We start from the raw sequence: 20,268 nt of genomic DNA, 5'->3' as shown, positions 1-20,268 counted from the left end.
GGGGTGAGAGGTGGCGAGTGTGAGGAGGAGGCAGGGGGCCCCGAAGCAACACAACATCTCTTTATTTCCTCTGTTTATTTCAGTTCTGTGAATCCCGAGATATGGAGTCTGCGGGCCTCCTAGCGCCGGAAGCCGCCTGTTGGAGGCTGTGTGGGCCAGACAGCGGGAACGCTCTGTCCCCTCGGGGACCGCTCTCCTCGCCTGGAACGCAAAAAACGCCGCCTCTTCCCGTAACCCCCTTGCGCAATCCAGGCTCACAAGGGGCCTGGGCCTAGCGACACGGAGAAGCAATGAGGTTTGTGGTCAGCACATTACAAGTGGATATTTCGAATCGTAAAAAGTAGGAAACATCACCAGCATACCTACATTTTGGATCAAGGCAAATTAGGCCACTTCTTACTTCACAAAATGCCCCCAAAATAGATTCTGGTAGCTTGGACGGTTGCTTGTTACTGGCCACGGGTTTCAACAGGGCTTGCATGCTTTTATTGTTTAGGATATATAAAAGCAACCAAGGAAAAGATGTTGGCTTACAGTTCAATCTTTCCTTCTCTGCCCCTGCAGTTCTATATGCTTTATTTGTTTTCTCTATAGTCTGTTTCTTTTTACGATTTCCTTCTTCTAAATGTACTTTTCTGATCTCCCACATTTATATTTTCTTTAAAGCATGAGAGTTCTCTTTCTGTTATATCACACACTAAATGCAAATGTCCAGTTTGTATACTGTTCGTCGTACTGGGGGTAAGCACAATGGCTTGGCCAGCTGGGCTCAGGGTGGTGGGTGCATCTCCCTGCCTGGAATGCCGCAGGGTTGCCAAGAGGAACAGAAGCGAGTGTAAGGAAATGAAACCTCATGACACCAGCGACCATGCCCTCTATGGGACCAGTGTCCTGCTCGAAGCATCAAAGGGTACAGTAGCACCCCGGCGAGCGGCCCCCTGGCACACACAGCTCAAGTGGCAGGACTGCAGAGCCTTCGATGCTCGGAAAGGGAGAGCATAGGAGCCAGTGATGTACACACATCCTCACGCATGCTGCGTGCCGACCCCGCAAACCTCTGGCTTTTAACTATTTTGAGGAGGAATCTGCAGGCCAGCCACAGGACAGAACAGTGCCTTCGAGGTGAAAACATGGAACCCAGACCTGTATTATATTTGAAATTTTTTGCGACCGCTTGTAGATTGGCCATGTCTAGGGCAAACAGGCAAGGCCCGATAAGTTGGCCTAACAATGTGTGGCCCAGTTTTCTGGCTGTTTGTGGGCCTGTTTTATGGTCTGCTGCGACGCTTTTTACTGCAACCTGATATTAAAATAAACATTGCCTGCAGCAAGCTGAAATCCATGCAGTCTCTTACACCTTGCAATATACAGTTTGTCTTTAAAAGTTCAAAACTGCCCCATTTTACAAACTTTAATCACTTCTTTTTAGCTATCTAATTCACTAATGAGGGTCCCTTTTATTCTCGTGCCTCCGGCTATTTTCTCTCACTCCAACCCTGATCTTAGGGAGTCAGACTGTAAGGTCATCTCAAGTCCAAAGTATTATGTTACAATCTCTTCTAAGCACTACACGCTGTCAAAATCTACTTCTAGATGCTGCAGCCCGTATCTTCCCTTCTCCTACATTCAACAATGAGCTAAAATAACCAAGCTGTCAATGACAACGTGTTGTCCTTCACGCACTAACCAATACATCCCCATCCCATGAGCTGGTCCTATTTGTTTGTTCCTTTGCTTAGACATCGCTCTCTCGAGCCTCCCGCTCTTCCTTTCACCCTCCCGGACCGAAGTAGACAGCAATGAAGCGTCTGAATTCCTTGCAGGGCTCCCAGGCCACCCTTCCCGCACAGGCTCGTACACGCGAGAGGGGCAGCTGTAATGTCACCCGAGGCTGGCGGAGAAACGAGCGCAAGGCCGCCTGGCTCCCGAGCACCCACTGCTCTTCTACGGGGGGCGGTGCCCTTCGGGACACCATTGTCCAAGGCAGAATGGACTGGGTCAGAGGGGCGGACACCGCGGCTTCTAAGGAGCCACCCCAATGTTGGAGGAAGATGAAAGCGCACTGGGAGTTTATGTGGCTAAGACGTCATCCGGCTCGGTGGCACTGCTTAACCAAGGTCAACACACAAGGCAGCGGGATCGCAACCTATATCTGTTTAGCTCAGTTTGGGCGAGTAATAACTGAAGCTCGAGACGAAAACCTTTGCAACGTTGCCAGTCCAGGTAACCCCGCCGACGCGCTGCAGGGCGCAAGGAAAACCGCTTCAGCGGGCAGGCCGGGTTACCGAGCAGGTGAGGCTGGGGTCACGAGATGCACAGCCGCTGCCACACTTCACGGGCCACTGGTAGGACTCCGGCTACTACAGCAGCTGAAATGCTGGCAATCCATCTGGCCATTACTTTACCGTTCAGTAAAGAAACTATGGTAGCGTCTGTTTTGCACCTTTTTTTTCATTTTATTGTGGGCCACTGGAATTATGTGATTGCGTGGCTGCGGCGATTTTCGCATACATACAGATTTGCCGCATATGTCACATAATCCATCATCTGTCACATAATCTTCAGATATTAACAAAAACATTATTTCTAGGTCAAACGTTACTAAAAGTGCAGCAACACAAGTTGCCACACAGTGAAACTGGACCATTCACCTTTATGTTGCTTATTGCTATGTTTGGGGATTTAAATGGTACTAACGAGGTTGGACCAATGCCCAGACAATGCTATCAAGTTTAAAAATGTTGAAATAATACAGTAACATTATTACAAAGTGTGTCACTCTATGCCGCATAATGGAGTGAAGCGAGGTGCAGTAACAATAAAATACAAACACAAGTGATGGATGGAATGCTGAACAATGTCAAACATTCACCCCCAGTACCGAGATCTGGGCCTAAATCCATCGTTTTTTTGCTGTCCATGCCATTCCAGTTTGGACCCAGCCATATGCAAATCAGTCTTGACCCTGATCCCCATGAGAACAGTCCAGCCCCAACTGCCAGGCCAGGTCTTCCCTGGACAGGAAACAAGCATCCTGGGACCGCTTTTGGGGTACCACCCGTCCTCAGCCAGGCTAGCTTGAATCCAGTGGCATGGGAAGCACGGGACCCATGTCTGGGCATACCCTTCCCACTTAGGGCAACAAATGCAAAAATAACAAGTGATGGACAGAATGCTGAACAATGTCAAACATTCACCCCCAGTACAGAGATCTGGGCCTAAATCCATTGTTTTTTCGCTGCCCATTCCATTCCAGTGCCTGTCCCAGGACGCTTGTTTTAATTCCAGGGAGGACCTGGCTTGGCAGTTTGGGCTGGCCTGGTCCCATGAGGAACAAGGTCAAAACTGATTTGCATATGGCTGGGTCCAAACTGGGGTGGCGTGGTGAGCAAAAAAATGATGAATTAAACCTAGATCATTGTGACTGGGGGTGAATGTTTGCATTGTTCAGCATTCCGTCCATCATCTGTTCTTTTTGCATGTGTCGCCCCAAGTGGGGAGGGTATGCCCAGACGTGGCTCCCTTGCTCACTGCGCCACTGAATTCACGGTAGCCTAGCTGATGAAGGGTTATACTATGAAACCGGTCCTAGGATGCTTGCTTCCAGTTCAGCAAGGACCTACTTGGCACTTCAGGCAGGACTGTTCCCATGAGGAACACGGTCAAAACTGATTTGCATATGGCTGTGTCCAAACTGACGTGGTGTGGTGAGCAAAAAAACAATGGATTAAACCCAGATACTTGTGCTTGAGGGTGAATGTTTGCATTGTTCAGCATTCCGTTCATCATCTGTTGTTTTTGTATCAATGAAATAGCCACAACCGGAAATACAACAGCAGAAAGTGGAAAACCCGGGTGGCCCCGGTAGGCAGGAAGTGCATTCCCAGCTAGAGTGTATGTATGAGTGGCATCAGCCTCATTCAGAGTGATGTGGGGGGCAGTCCCACGGGCCCACCTATCCTTGCCCAATTCCCAAGAAAGGGTCAATATATCTCATTACTGCTGGTCGCTGGCACTTTAATACAAAGGTTCCTGCCCAAATGCAGTCCTTCCTATTTCACTGCCCATTTGTCGGGCAGATGAACAAACGCGCCAACAAAGGAAACACCGATTCCACTTTTTCCCCTTACAAATCAGTATGGCCGCCCTTTGAACCCCGGAAAGCGAGCCCCGGTTATTGAATTACACGACTGAGCGGCTGCCACCTCCCTCCCAGCACCTCCCGATGACCCCCCATATTATCATAATGTCTCTCGCCTGCTCCCCCTGACACTTCTCCGTGCCCCCATAAACATGCCTCCCTCCCTCCCTGCCCGGGGGCATGCACGTGATCCGCCTCTCCCCGGGCATGTCTGTCTCAGCCAAGGCTAAGTGCCCGGCTGCCTGAACACTGCACTGGAACCGGAAGGAGATCGGAGGGGAAAGGTCATGGCCTGCTGCCTAATGGGCAGAACGGTCAACTGGAAAAATCAAGGGCATGCTTCTCTGCCCCTCTAGTGCCCCCTTCTAGGGATGCAAATTAGAGTGTGTACTCTTTTATGTAAAGTCTCACATAAACTCTGATTATTGGCCTCCCTATCCTTTGCTTACATCCTCTTGTAGTTCCCACCCAAAAAAACCTACATTATTTCCTCAGAGTTCAAGTTGATGCTGACAATGCGTGTGCTGATTTCTCATCAGTTTAACTTTTAAACTGTTTCTCTCGTAAATATGAAACTTGGTGTTTGTTTGAGATCCTTTGTTCTCAAAAGCAATATAAACAGACATTGGCAAAGCCAACGGGTCAGGCGTTCCTTACCAGCCTTTTTCTTTCTGAATGACAGTTTTGTTTTGACACGTTTGTTTTTGAAGGTTTACTGTTGGAGGGGCACCCAGACCCTCGTCAATGTAGGAACAAGGTGGCCAAAAGCAAACATTTTTGTCGCAACAAGCACACATGTTCGTAGCAGTCCTTGGTACTTTGTGTACAGAAGTGCTCCTTGTGAAAGGAAAGAATGCTGTTACTCACAGTAAAGTTAGCCAGTGACAGAAGTAGGCTGAACCACTGCTCCATGCTGCAGTGGGTGGAAGAAAAATGTGAAATACACAACAGAAGATAAATGGATGAAGAGAGACGACTGAATGCCCCACAAAGTCTTAATATAATATATAAAATTTTTGTAAATTAAAAAGGTCTTGGCTAACAAAAGACCTAAAACAGTGCAAAAGTCCCAAATCTAACTTCAAAGCCATAAGCCGAAAACACTGCGAACCACAGGTCAAAACAAAATCATAATGTCTGAATGATTCACAAACGAAATACTTTGAAACTCTGTATAACACTATTCCAGATGTTTTACTCAGTTAGGGCCCAGAGCTCAGCTCCGGGGCCTTGTCTCATCTTCTACCTGAGTTTCTTACGATGTTAGCATTTGGAAAGTTAGGGCCAGATGTAGCAAAGGGTTTTTCCCATTCTGTGTCAATGGGAAAATGTGTTCGTACATATGGCCCTTAATTCCTTCTGCCACTCGTGAGGCACCGAAAAGCATTCGCACTCCAGGCATCCTCCATATGGTAGTGGGGTTTACAGTGACTGCTTGTGTTTGGCAAGTGGTTAGGTTTGGTTAGCTCTATCCAGTGTTTGTTTACAAGTGGTTCACACTGGTTGTTAAAAATAAATCAGGTCTGATGACGTCAGAGGTCTAACTTTCTTTCTGCTGTGCTATGTGTGTGCACGCCTATCCTCAAGGACGTTGACACAGATTTCGTTCTGCGTGGCTAAATAGTTGTCCAGTGACTTTACTGAACAGGCTACACTTCTATCGCCTGCTACTGATAGAGCTTTGGTACGATTTGATAACACAGGTAATAATCTCTAACCCATTTTACAAGTTGTCCACACAATAACCAGAATAATTTACACCACTGTGGATAAGCTAGAGATGCAGTACTGCTTTGGCAGAATTTTAGAATAAAGTTAAAGCAAGGATGGCAATTTGGCGGCAGCCAATGTTGTAGTGATAGACTTTAATTTTGACAAACCAGTGAGGCTTCAAGGCGCTATAATCAACTCTGGGTGCTATCCTTAACACAGGGAGACGGGGTGGTCATATGCCTTGTCAGCGGGTGAAGCCTAGACGGTGCAGGTCTAACGGACAGTTAAAATCAGGCCCCGCCTGATGTACACCCAAAGAGGAACACAAGGAGCAGATTTCAGCTCAGGCTGAAGAGGGAAAATCAAAGGCTCCAGAAAAGGCAGACCTCAGGCTCCTTTTATTATGAAAACACCAGAGAGGAGGTAGTTTGGTTAAATATCGGATGGGGGTCCCAGGCGGATGGCTTGGTGGGTTGTGGCTGGAGAAGGAAGCAGGCAGAGAATCAGCAGCTAAGGCAGGTGAGCGGACATACATAGGTCCTCATGGGAAACCTAAAATAAAGCGGGCCAAGGTGAGAAGCCAGGGAGTCTCTGGTGAATGCAGTGGGCACCAAGAGACACTCATAGAGCAACCAGGCACACATAGGACCGGGCGGGGACAGGGGAGAGACTGGAATAGAAGCTCAGTTCGGTTATCCTTCAGTAAGAGAAAGGAATGACTTCCAAGCAAAACCAGAATAGAAGGTGTTCATAGGGACCTACCATGGTCCAAGGGAGTAAGCAGATGCAACCACGTAAGGAAGATTATATTTTCAATGTATCTTAAAAGTGTTCACTCAAAGTTTCATCAAAAGAGCTGCATAAAAAAAGCCTTTTGGTCAACTTGCCTTTGATTGGGTTTGCAACCTCTGATACCGTCAGTGGCTCAAGTAGGACTGGGCCTATGTGGTGGGTATGAACTATGATTTTCAGAAGCGCCACCAAGAGAATAAGACAGCACATGCATTTTCTTTGAAAGACGGCCATCAACACTCGTATTGGACACAACATTGCTGTGGGCAAGGCGATACTCACCCTGTCTAGCAGGGCACTCCAACCGAAGATGTCAGAGTCATCAGTGGCTCCCAAGCTGCTTGAATCTGGCTCCCAACGTCCTGCAGTTGTACTTTTGCAATCTTCTATATACAAGAGCCCCAACTGCAGAGGAAAGATAAAATAGGCTTCAGAGGGGAACAAGTTGATGACCCTCCTCTCGAGAAGCCACCTTCATGTATTCCACCCATCACAAGGACATCTTTGTTTACCACCAATTTGAGAGCTCCAAACGCAAGGCGATATCGAGGTTGTCAATAACCACATATTTACTGCCTCACGAAACACCGATGCAACACAATTAGAAGGGCTCATTAAACCCACACTACCACACCTTCCATTGCAAGGTCACATTTCGGAAATATTACTATTGCTAAGATTTCATGTAGAAATGCTTCTAACTGGTCCCAAGAAAGTCATGGTGGTCTTCTATACTTTTTTAAGTCTCCTCTCCAGCTTATGGGAATGACATGGCTCACACGCACTGACGCTCAAGTTCTTGTAAAACCCTATTCTTATATTTGCGGCATATAGCAGCAGCATCCAATATACGTCCAAGATAGCCAGATCTACGCCAGATTTCCTGAACAGCTATTGATTATGTAAATGATTGTCATTCGGATTTAGTAACTAAATGGCTTTTATTTGGCTGTTATTGTTCTCTGTTGTTTGTGTAGAGCATTGTCGGCAGTTAGTATGGCATTAAAGCACAGTTGTGACATATTCAACGCTCTGCAACTGGCACGACCCACTCATTATGGACATATAGTGGACAGCACTTCATACAGACAGGTGACTCCATGTTCTAGCCTAAAACAGTGGTGGTGATCTGTGATCAGACGGCAATACAGCAACCTGCCTCAAATCCTCTAAGTATTGCAGCAGACGTAACTGTGCACCCCCATTTGCCTTGCCGATAGGGTACCACTGATAAAAGGCGGAGTTTGCTTTCCTGTATGTTTGACCAACAATCTGATGAGGTGACATACGGGCAATGTTTTGAGCTGTGTGGTTATAGAAAACATCCCTGTTTCTGGGGAAATGCCACAATTCAATGATACTTTTCTGACTAATTTTCTCTACTATAAGAAAAGAACTGAGGAGGACGTTTCTACACTTGCTTCTACTCAGACCGTCGCATATACTGCAGAATACTGCAGAAAATGAAAGATACGCTGTTACCATTTAATCTACATCCAGTCTTTGTTAAAAAAAACAGAAAGAACATAAACACATGAAACATTCGTGCATTTCACACTGCGCACAAATTCCTCTTTCTTGCTCCTCCCTCTTTTTTTGTGCACAAGAGTCTAGTTTGACGCAAGTGGACATTTACATGGGAGTGAATATAAAAACTGCTCTTCTGTTGTGTAAACATTTAATTGGGCTCACTGCTATATCTCTTCAATTTCATTTGGATGTTATATCATAGACATGCCAGTTCGCCCTTGGAACCTACGTATATCCTTGCGTAAAACCAGTCTTACCTTATGCATTACACTTTAACGTAAGCACATGACAATGACACCGGAATACCCCACTCTAGAGCCGTGGAAGTCAATGATGAATCAATGAAAGTTTTCGAAAACTTTACCAGACCACAACAGCCATAGGCATTTTTGGAAAATAACTGTACATACGATATCTGGTAAGTTGTTTATTTACTCCAAGTGCAAAAAAATGGATTTAGTGGTCAAACTAAGCAACCGAAATCTGGAGATCAGAAGACGACTTATGACAGTATGAAGGATGCATGGTAATGAATATTGTGGAATATCTGACAACAACAAATCAACTATTCATTTGTTCTGGGATACCTCACCACAGAAATCATCTCCTTTGACAATAGTTTCTTTCGCTTTTGAATCAGTCATGAGGCATTTTGGTTGCAATTAGGATACACAAATGACCCTCTCAAAAATGGATTCCAGACAGATGACATGCGCAGGTCATTTCCCGCTGCTGACATCATCGCTGTTGCATGCGTGGGCACAAGGACCATTTAGTGAGCAGCAATTTCCACACCTCATCACCCTTGAAAATTGTTTCTCTACTGTCTCTGTGTCTCTCTGGCAGTCTGGTTTCTGTCCTGCGCTGATTTGATTGTCTCCCTCTACAATCATCTCGCTGCAAACAGGCCTACGGTGGAAGCCTTATTGTTTTAATTCTTTCCATCTGTTGTTTTAATTTGTAACCTACGCTTAATGGTTAATATTTATATTCTTATCTTTGAATTTTCCATCTCTGTTTACCAGGAATTAATTTATCAAGGATTTTAAGATGGTCTTAACCCTTATAGTCTCAAAGCACTAACTAACTCACTTTTTAACTAGTAATAGTGGTAGTAGTAGCAGTAACATTTTTACTATATGATTAATCAAAACCTTTAAAGGGGAGATCTTCCCCAATAAAAGAGAAGTCATAATGGATCATAAATATCATGGTAATTAAAACAGCACATAAATTTAGCATGATAAAAAATGTGCTTTTAAAAGTAGAAGATACAAAGAAGAGTTAAAGAAAATAAGGCACTTCATCAGTACATAAATTATCTTTACAAGAAAAAGCAAAGCACAAAAATAGGCAATTCAAATACCTTGTCTCATGCACTGAGATAGCGGCTGAGGGGAACCTCTCTTGTGTCTGCTAACCCATAGTCGCAAAAGTGTTCAAGGAAAACCCTCAGGCGGGGCGCTAAATTCAATATGGTGCAAACAGAGTGTAATCTACAAACGATTAGGAAGCTGAGCAGAACGTAATTGTGCAAGTCATCAGCGAATGACTGTTTTTCTATTAAAAAGAGAGAGCAAGTGCAAACCAGGGAAATCAAGCGAGCAAAATCTCGTACATTAAAGTGGCGCGTGCAAAAGGGCTCTGTTTTAGATACTGACTGACAGTCATTTATTTGCTCTATGACGATTATCCGAAAGGGGGTATCAGTGGGATGAGTCCAAAGTCTTGCCGGTCCTAGTACTGTCTTTCAACAATTATCGTAGTTGGTAAGTAAGTAAACTTTCCGAAATTAGCAAGGCCAGTTGGTTCTTTCAATGTAAAGACCGTATTCCTGGCTTGCGCACAGGTTCTCACACCATTTAAGTAAAGTGCGACGTACATTTCTCAGTGCCGGGCAACAACAGAGTAGATGGTTAAACGATTCAGTTTTATAGCCACAAAGCCTGCAGTTGGTAATCATAGAAAGGAAGTGTCATTTTGGGTGTTCATCTCATTAATCGTAAGGGCCATCAACCTTGCAGCCATTGTTTATGCCAAGCCGGCTTTCCCAATAGTGCACTTTAAGTATGGCTGTTCAGTCAGCTCATGCAGATGAGTGTCGTAAGATGCTGCCACGGCCACTACCACCTGTGTACTGTTTAGTTTGGCCAGGTCTGTTGTCATAGACATGGATCTGGTCTGCCATTTTAGAGTCAGTCTGAAGGCCGATTGCGTGAGGAGCAGCGTGCCTAGGGCTGCCTGATCAATTTGTAGAGACTGAAAGGCTGTGGCTAAAAAGTGTAACCAGGGATTAGATTTTAGTTTGAAAATATGGCGGATTACTGGTTTTAGTGTATCAGGCGGCACCTTGGCTCCTCCGTAGTATTATTTTAATAAAGCGTCCATGTGGGCCCACTTCTGATTTTCTAGACCAAGTTCTAATCTTACTAGGCAACCTGTGATATACCAAGGAACTTGAACAATCTCTTGTAGGCTTTAAGTTGAAGCTGGTCCACTAGTTTGATGAGCTGCCCAGGGAAGACTTCATGGCCATAATTTTGTGTTGGCAAAAGAGTAGCTCTAAGCACTCGTTGGATGGGAATAGCCGAGGGGTTCTCTCCTGCGTTGCTGAGCTGGCATATTCCTGTGGTTATCAGTTCAGCCTTGGTTTTGAGGTGACATAGGTGGACTTTAGCGCTCCCGTTCACTGTAAGCCACACCTCTAGATAATTATATGATTTAGCCCCGATAATCTTTAGGGGTCCCATAGTCCAGTAGTGGGTCAGATTTTATGCCGATTTCCCAAAGGTTACTTTTTGTTTTTGAGACATTCAGCCTCATCTTGTTAGTCTCGTTATAATTGTGAAGAGCAAATAATCCTTTTTGAATTCCCATTCTAGCGTGATCTAGCAGGACAATATCATCCGCATACTGGAGCAATGACATTTTAACTAGTAGATTGTAAAGTATTCTTCGAGGAAGGGTCCAGAAAAGTGTCTTTCTAGAGACATTTGTTCCAGGATCTGCCAGATATAGGTGTGCTGAAAGTACATCTACATCCACAGGAAGTAATGACTACGTCCTCCGCGATCCCAGCTCATGAGGAGACAGAAGGTTGGAGCTTGCTGGATCAATAATTCACGAACAAGCTTCTTATTGATATCACTAAGCATAAGTACCACCCAACCCCTGTGTAAAACCTGCTCTGTCACCACAGCTGGCGCCCAACAGTGAGTTTATGAGATCTTTGTCAAAACATACTTGTGAGTAATATGTTTGCATTCCTATATGGTGTATGGTGTGCGGTATGATTGGTGCCTTCTGAGAGGACATAATGCATGCACAATCTGGTGTCCTCCAGCACTTTGCAAGGCCATCCTGGCTTCCCTGTTATTGGAGCCACTTGTGCACAGCCTCAACGATCCAATCGTAGTTTCCCCTTCCTCACTCCTGCACAACTCACTATCGGGAGTTCAGCCTTACTCTTGGCCAAATTCAAGGGAAAACGGACTGCAAGACAGTCCCACACGCGGGCACCATGTGTTTGTGCAAACACTCACATCTCACTGTGGCTTATACCAGGCGGCAGCGGCCCCTCCGCTATGGCGGAAAAGCATCAATCCTCACCCCCCCCCCCCCATCAGCAGCAGCAGCTGCAAACCTTTAACAACAAAAGGATAATAAACTAATTCTATTATCCTTCTGTTGTTAAAGAGGTGGGGCATTAGGGATGACGGGGATGGGAGGAGTGCACTGTGCACTCCCCTCAGTGCGCATGTGTGTTTGGCCTTCCGTCTCGGGCAACACAGTGCCGGGCTGGAGAGAGCAGGCACAGGCTCCTAGTCCTAACACTGCTCTGAGCAGCGTCCGGACTGGCTGCAGGGCAGGTTGGAAGCCTGTGCTGCCTGCTGAGGAGACGGAGAAGCGGTGGCACAACGCGCAGGTATGTTTTTCTTTCTTTATTTTTTTATATTATTAATATTCTCACCCCCCCCCCCCCCCCACCACCACCACCACCCCATCCCTCCAAGCCCTGTGAGCCGCAACTGATATCTGGACCTGGAATCTGTAGAATGACGTCACAGACCTGGAAGATGTGTCACAAGTAACTCCCCAGCCCTGCACCAACCAGCCAAGAGGATCAGGGATCCTGGACCCTGAAATGCTGGCAAAGTAAAATCGAACGGAAACAAAATCTTCATCCTCGTCTGGAAGTTCTACAGGTCTGTTTTCAGTAAAAATTCACAGTGAAAAATGTATTCACATGAGGATCTTTCAAAATCAAGATATATTTGCTAAATGCTGATTGTACTTTTAAAGAATTCTACCGCGAGAACCAAGTTCTCTTTCTAGGTTTGATAGTCCTTTGACATGACGTTTCGTTGATGAAAGTGGCAAACGAACTGGAATCTCTCTCCAAGTGGCAATTCTGAACTAAAGAAGAGACGTTCTGTGTTTTTATGATCCCCAAGACTGAAGTACAACAGTTTTTGCTGTTGCTTCCTGGAAAGGTGCTCTGTAGTTCAAAGCATTCAAAGAATGATCAGGCTCCAGAAAAATAAAAACCTGACGCACTCAGCACAAATATTTATTTGCAGCATTATGGCCCTAAGAGAACTCTCTCCATAGCAACCATTCAAAGACCACTGCTTTCCCTCGGTGAAAGATGTCCCGGATGTGTGTCTCATGGTGCAGCAAGCTCACCAGCAAACTCATAAACATTGTTGCTTTTACATTTGCAGGCTTTACATTTACCGACGTGGATCTGGAGCGAAAAAAGGGAACGAACAGTCATGTGTTTATGAATTTTTAAGCTTTGTTGCCCATGAAGCTTTCCTTTTGAATCATCCTTGGCAAAGGGAGGGAAAAAATAAGACCCTGTCGCAGTTGCTCCGTCATTCCCTTGCATCTGAACAAAATCACGCATGGTACACACAATGATAGGCGTCGTGAAATGACTGCACAATGAGATAACAATGAAGCTACAAGTTGACATGCCTGGAGAAGTCCGGTAGACTGCTCAGTCCTGTTGGCGATCTCCCAGGACACAACACTGGATGGGTGACGTCAGTAAGCCAGCAATACACTAAATGCAACCACTCTAGGGAAAATATGGGACGAAGATGGACAATTGTCCACTCTAGTCATTGCCTCCCTCCCCTCCTATAACTACACCTCCATGTATACCTCAGGAAAGTAATCTCAGTCGTAAACTACTGTCGATGGGCATCTTTTCATTACTAATTTCACTTACATGGTTGGGTTTGGGTTTGACACAGACAGTGCACTTTTTCAACAGCACCCACAACTTCATTTGTATTATCAATCACTCAATGCAAATATTCCAAAATAAAGGCTAAGAAATACAACTATAAGTCAATAAATTGCAAATAAATCATAGTTGTATTGGGAAAAACACAGGGCATTGCCTTTGCAATGTATCTCACGGGTGGGTTGGCAACTGAACAGGATGGAAAAGGCTGGAGTCAACATCAAGTTTGCTCTGAATACTATTGCAATTGAGGAGTCAGGAAGACGAAAGTATCTCCCCATCTTCATATCTTTTTTTTTAGGTGAATGGACCTGCTCAAGGATTTTGTGTCGAACTCCTGACAAAGCTAGCTTTATATTTACATTTTCAATACTGAAGCTCTGCAAGCTGTAAGCAGAAGAGCTGGATGAGCAGCAAGCAGGGACATGAAGAAAACCTACAGTGGTCTGCACACACATGGCAGCACTAGGTGACAACGAATACCTAATACTGCTAGGAGTGAGTATGCACTCCATTGAAAGTGTGTGACTGTGCCAAACCAGCATCCTGACCATCTCGAGGTACTCGTTTCCAAGATGAGAGGCGAGAGAGTCTTGGCCAGCCGTCATGAGAGAAAGCTCTGATAACTGAACACTGGAGAGATGAGGTTCTTTGGGCTCTGAAGAAAAGGTTGGTTTTTGGAAGCTTGAAGAATTGACACAAAGAACTACAGCATGTGGGCATGGTCGTATATGGGTGCTGGGTGATTTGAGGACAGATGGTAGATTCACTTCTGCTTCTAGGTCGAGTTTAGGAGAAAGGCTCTCACAACCTCACACACACACACACTCACCTAGGGATGAATCTGTACCTGTCTTCTGTCCTTCTTGGCACGATCTCTCCACACCCACATTGCGCTATCCACACAAACCCGTCTTCTTCTTTCACTTCTAACCAACAATTCACTTGGAGGCACTGAGCCATTTCCAATCCAAGCAACTAACTTATTTTGCAGTCTGCAAATAGAGCTGTGGCATTAGATAGTAGTTTCTGTGGGCACATGGCAGCTCCATGTGCTAATCCCCAGTACGGGCATCACAGCAAAATCATCTATTCTGCCAGCCACATGAATTTCCAGTGTCTTAATCGTGGGCCTTCCTTAAAACACCTTGTTCTAGCTGCAAATGGAGACCAGCTGTAGACCACAATCTCAAGAGACCTAATAATGCTGAATGTTCTCCATAGTTTTCTGCCTTCTTCCTTTGGAATCTCTTCAACTAAAATCCAGAACTCCCTTAGAACCACGTTAGCCTCAGAGCCCACTGCTGGACCTGCCTTTGGCCAATCCTTTCATTATTATACAAAGCTGGACAAAGGTACCTCTTGTGACCGCTGCAACTCCCTCGTTCAATCAGCTGTACAAAATTTAAAAGTCTTGAGATCTTTTGGGCATTTGACTGATGTTTTCTTGTTGGCTTTGAGGCTTGCCATGCGGAATATGTCATGTGCTCGGCTACAGACTTGACGCCTGGCCGGGGTCCTAATGAAACCTATCCGTCAACAGTTCCCGCTCCCCAGCTGTGGTGCAGGCATGACATCACCCCTGCCGTATCTCAAACCTGTTCTGGCCTTCCCTACTTCCACTGAAGGGGTGCCAGATATTTAAGTGGAAAGTAGGGTGGGCGACATTGCAATTTCAAAGTTTAGGTTTTTCCTTTCTTCCTAAATGACGGCCTGAAATATTTCACATCTGATGCATCCCAGATTTTACCACCGCTAAGACCATCAAAGACTGTGTTTTCATAGTTTCTTGGGCACGGTGCTCTGGAGGCAAAGACGGGCCTTGGCGGCAATGAGGACATTCTACACACAGGACGGAAAGTGTGACCTGAAAATACCACACCCTAGATTGGGACACGTACGCAGCTGCCAATGTGTGCACATCGAGAGTACTGTTGCTTGCGGGACATGAATGTGTAGCCCTGGCAACTTCATACTGTTATAATTCTCAGAGCCCAGTAGGCATCTCTTTTAGGGTCACTATAGTATGTTGCCTTCCAGTGTCATCACAAATGACCACAATATGATGCAAGATGGCGACACGTGGCCTCGAACACTGTCCTGTTGCTAAATGGAGAGCCCAAATGGCAAAATACAATTTTGCTTGGGGCTCTGAAACCTTTCCACTAAAACTGTGTCTTTGATGATGATAGCACACTTTATTGACTATGAACAAGAAGTAACCACATAAAGAGTTGACAGCATATGAACATCTCATAGATCATGAAGGAAAATGCCCAGAAGTAAAACTAAAGTGCCCCAGAGCACTACAGTGGGTTGAGTAAGCCGTCCTGTATGCTACTGCCATCTTTATGCTAGTTCTGGAATGGGTAATGGCATTATAGATTCCAGTGGCCGGATCAAATAGAAATGCATGTGTGCGGGAGAGAGGGCTCTCATCCATGCAGGAAAGCGAGAGGCTCCCTGACAAAAAGGTGTGTCTTTAAAATTGTATGGGACACACTGCACTTTCAGTGCATGTGAGAATGCAACCCTGAGGTTTAAAAATGTCACCTTAGTTTGTTCATGTCTGCATTACCGTTTAGGTATTGCCTGCTCTTCTTGGATAATTGTGATATTTTATATTACTTTTATGATGGTTTCTTGTAAAGTGCTCTATGTCTATGATACCTCAGAGCATTGGAGGGGGAGTGACGGTCAGGCAAGGTGGCAAATAAGGACCAGAAGGGATAAAGGAGGGGCCTGGGCGATACACGTGGAAAGAGTCTTTTGACTAGAATCCTCTTCCCCATCTGCTTGGACCGCGCCTGGTGGAGGGTACAGAAAACATGGGTACAGGAGAGTCCACTCTAGAGTGGCGAAGGCCCAGCCCTGGCACTTGACGAGCCTAGTGTGCCCAGGGAAGGCTTCCAGTATCAAATACCCCACTCTGGTGGTCTAGGTGGCTGATCCCGAGGCCTTGGAGGTAGTTCGGAGCTCCTTATACCCAGGACAGAGATCTTTCCTCCACCTGGGTCCTGGAACAGGTGGGGACAGGGTTGAGGTAGGGATAGGTTTGAGCCTAGACTCAGTTCCATAGACCAGTCGTGCCTTCTTGTCAGACGAGCCGTAGTTTACCCAACAGCGGTGCGTATTTATGGCCAGTGTCCTTTGGAGGGTGATTTCTACCGGTATTACAGTCAGCAGGTTGGACCTTACAGGAGCAAAAAGAGCCATCTCCTGGAGAGGAGGTGGGGAGCTGGATTGTACCCTCTGGGACCAGTTGTGAAGCTGAGGGTCAACACAAACACACTGTTCGCTCGCATCATCTACCAGATCCATTGTGTGTGCCATACACACTTTCTTTCCCACCAGGGAACCAGCAGGTTAAGCTAGTAAGCAATGCAAAGACACTTCAAATAAGGACCCTCAGAAATCATTATGCAGTCTTTCCACTTCCCAACAGGCCTACCCGTGCTGCACAATATACTTGCCCCTCTCTGATGCAAGCCACAGGCCCACCTTCACAACGTCCAATAAACAGGAAGGGAGGACCAAACAGCATCACCACATTGCCCCATTAACAACAACCACTTGACTCAACTGCACTCAATGGGCACAATGCACCTCACTCCCAAAATACTTTTTTCATTTCACAATGCACCACACGCACATGTTACGTTGCCCACCCATACTTGAACAGTATCTTGAAATGATAAGTAGGACACAAAACATCATAACACATTCAGGACACATTTAACCCTGTGGGGTATGCACTCACACCTGTAAAAGCTCTTTGAGCAAGTAGAGTCCGAGTTAAGTATATTCCTAAATAGCAATATGCCAGTCCGCCACCCATCGTGAAGGATATACACAAGAACCAGTTCAAGCTTGCAAACTTATTTTGACAAACAGCAATGTCCTCAAGCACCATCACTCTTCCAATTGTGCTCGACTTACAGGAATATCATGCCCCACTGGATTGGCAGCTACCCGCCTGCCCCAGGGTGTCACCTATATAAGACTTAACATTTACTCAGCAAATTTTACAACACAAGAACTCTGTTACCCATCACACAATGCCATTAAAAAAAACAGCACAACTACCCCAACACAAGAAATCCACACACTGCTGGCAAAAGTACAACACTGTCATGGATGCCTAAACATGTACACTCACGGCTCATGTTTATTGAGCCTCTTCTAGTGCAACCAGCACAGAACTCACACAATTTCTCTTGGCTGCCCCCCTCCACTGTAACCAAGTCAACATCCATAACTAGCCCTCCAAGATGCTGTCACCAGGACATACGTGAAGACATTTTTTTAATGAAGCACCTCGAGTGCTCACTGTTCTATGCTTGATAAATAAGCATGTCCCAACCATACCAGGATTCCAACAACAACATCTACAGGCCTACACACAAACTTACTTCGTTTCCCTTAGCCACCACAGTCACGATACAAGTCCTTGGTTCCACTGCTCAGCTATTCTAGTCATCATCAGTCAGCTATTAAATGGATGCAGCACATATAAAAAGATTGTCGTGTCAGAGTAATACAGGGCCTTCTCTCATACGCCTCATGCAGCAGTCAGAACCACTCAACAATTTTGAGAGAATTCAACTTCATTTTCATCACCTTTCAGCACCAGATTTATTTTGTCAACAAACACACATGGAATGTCCTCCACCACGTTAAAAAGAGGAAAGTTTTGAGGGGTGATTGTTATTCTTACAATCTGGGTAGGTTGTGGTACGCCAGATAGTCAGCAGGCATCTTCGCAATGTATGTGGTGTGGGTGCACCAGTCTTCTCTAGTTGGTCAAATACATATTTTCAAAGTGCTCCTTCATATACAGACGGGTAAGCGCACTAGGAAGGGAAAAAGATGAAAATGGACATACCACGTACCATCGACTGCCTACAAGACAAATCTGAGAGGCAGACTTCCAGGAGGTCCGCTGCAGGATGATACAAGCATTTGGGCCCATGCCACAGGGACAGAACACCTTGCCATGTAGTATTCACTCCTGCCAGGCCCATAGATATAGGTGAGGAGTATGTTTGTCAGCTGCACTGTACCCTGGGCTGGCAACTGGATGGATCGACCCAACAACAGACGCCCCTGGATGAAAGCTCCTCAATACAGACATTGCCTGCTAGGCACCTTCTGCAGCTTTTGACGGGTCCCTAGCAAGGGTTCATACTATAATCTGGCACAATGCAGCTTCAAACGGACTAAAACTTGAAGCAGGGGTCATCAGAAAGTGGCTGTAATCACGGATGTATATAAAAAGTTATTTTCTAAAGTTAGGAAAAGTTAAGCCAGATGTCTCCTGCTCATGAGGAGCAACAAGCTGGCTTCACAATTTCCCCAGCGAGCTCAGATTCTGCATCTTTCTACAGAGAACACTTACAGACATCCATTTTATAACAGCACCTACCGCACCACCTCAACATGCTTCTTCCTCTCCGCAGGCATTTCCTGTACTTGCCCAAGGCACAAGAGGAGACTGCAGGAGATGGCACTGAGCCACCGGAGATGACAGGCTCGTACCAACCTCCAGGGACATACAAAGGAATCGTATTCTTCTCTTTTCAGGCAGAGGAGAACATGGGAAGGACCCGGGTTATCGGGTCATAACAGATGCATTCAGGATGCCCGGAAGTACAACTCTACTTGAGATGTTAAAACAAATACCCTGCCAGGACTCTTGACAAAAGGCTGTCCTGATTACCTGAGGTATGCAGGTAAATCCCCGTGACAACAGAGTGTGAGTCTAACTAGGAGGGTTGCCTTTGCCATACATCTGAAAAGCAACTGTTCATTTTTATTGGGAATTTTCACTTTCTGTCTAGCATGCTGACTTCAAAGCGCTCTATTCAAACTGCGGCAACAGACGAGCAACGTTCATGTAGACATGTGAACCTATCAAATCATATACAATAAAGTTTGTAGTATTCAAGGGCCTGCCCCAAAAATTGCAATCATCCACAGTAAGTCAAGAAGTAATTTAGGCCTCTGAACCAGTTCTTACATTTGATGGTCTGAAAATACCACTGCACTGTTTTCTAATCCGCAAGGAAATATGGATCAGATGTATCATTATACTGGTCGCAAGAACAACAACTGGCCATCATTTTGCAATCTGTACTTTTGTAACCAGTACTGATTTTTGCAAAACGCCCTACTAATAGTTCATTTTGTAAAATATCCATTAGATAGATTGTAAACTGTGACTCATTACAGCTGGATACAAACATAGGGATGGTCGTCTGTAAGGGTCAGCTGACCACAATGTCATTTAATGCATTTAAATAAACTTTTTTTTTTGTAATGCATCCAGATTTCTTTAACGGAACAGTTTAAAAGTAAATATGAGCCTTTTTTTAGAGCCGGTAGTAGTCACCTGGACCACTGCATACTCCCCTCGAAACTTGTTTCCACAATTCAGGAAAATGTAAAAAGTGGACACCTTCCCTTTTGCGAATGAGTTACCACTCCAATATGCACGCCTGTATTTTTTCAATGGTTTGCGATCTAACACTTGACCGCTGTCACTAGAATAGCAGATAGTTCTCCCAGCCCACTTCCTGGAATTAGGTAGCTATGTGTGAGCATTAACAAGACGTATCTCTCCGTTAACACTTTGGAATCAGACGTTTGCTTTTCAAAGCGTTGCTACCGAGGTGTTCCTATAAGTACAGTTCATCGAACCTCTGACATTAGGAACCTGCTCCTCTAAATAGTGGAATCACATCCCAGACCACCAGCATGTGCATCACAATTGTGCCCATCATAGTGTATCATGGGAAATCATTTTATCCAACAATGGCTTCAGACAGCTGTCAATCAC

At 45.4% G+C, this 20,268-nt stretch overlaps 1 protein-coding gene across 6 annotated transcripts in view; it reads right to left on the bottom strand.

Annotated features, from left to right (window-relative positions):
- Window positions 1–20,268, bottom strand: part of RXRA (retinoid X receptor alpha) — a 417,621-nt gene that overhangs the window by 256,624 nt on the left and 140,729 nt on the right. For 4 of the 6 annotated variants that reach the window (XM_069241578.1, XM_069241577.1, XM_069241575.1 and 1 more), the window contains exon 2: window positions 6,929–7,051. The exons of the other annotated variants lie outside the window; for them this stretch is intronic. The gene's annotated coding sequence lies outside the window, so the exon portion shown is untranslated. The remainder of the gene's footprint in view (window positions 1–6,928; window positions 7,052–20,268) is intronic. 6 annotated transcript variants of the gene reach the window in all.

This window comes from Pleurodeles waltl, chromosome 6 (assembly GCF_031143425.1).
Source record: "Pleurodeles waltl isolate 20211129_DDA chromosome 6, aPleWal1.hap1.20221129, whole genome shotgun sequence".
Lineage (NCBI taxonomy): Eukaryota > Metazoa > Chordata > Amphibia > Caudata > Salamandridae > Pleurodeles > Pleurodeles waltl.
The sequence above is the reverse complement of the archived record's forward strand: the minus strand, read 5'-3'. Positions and strand labels throughout refer to the sequence as shown.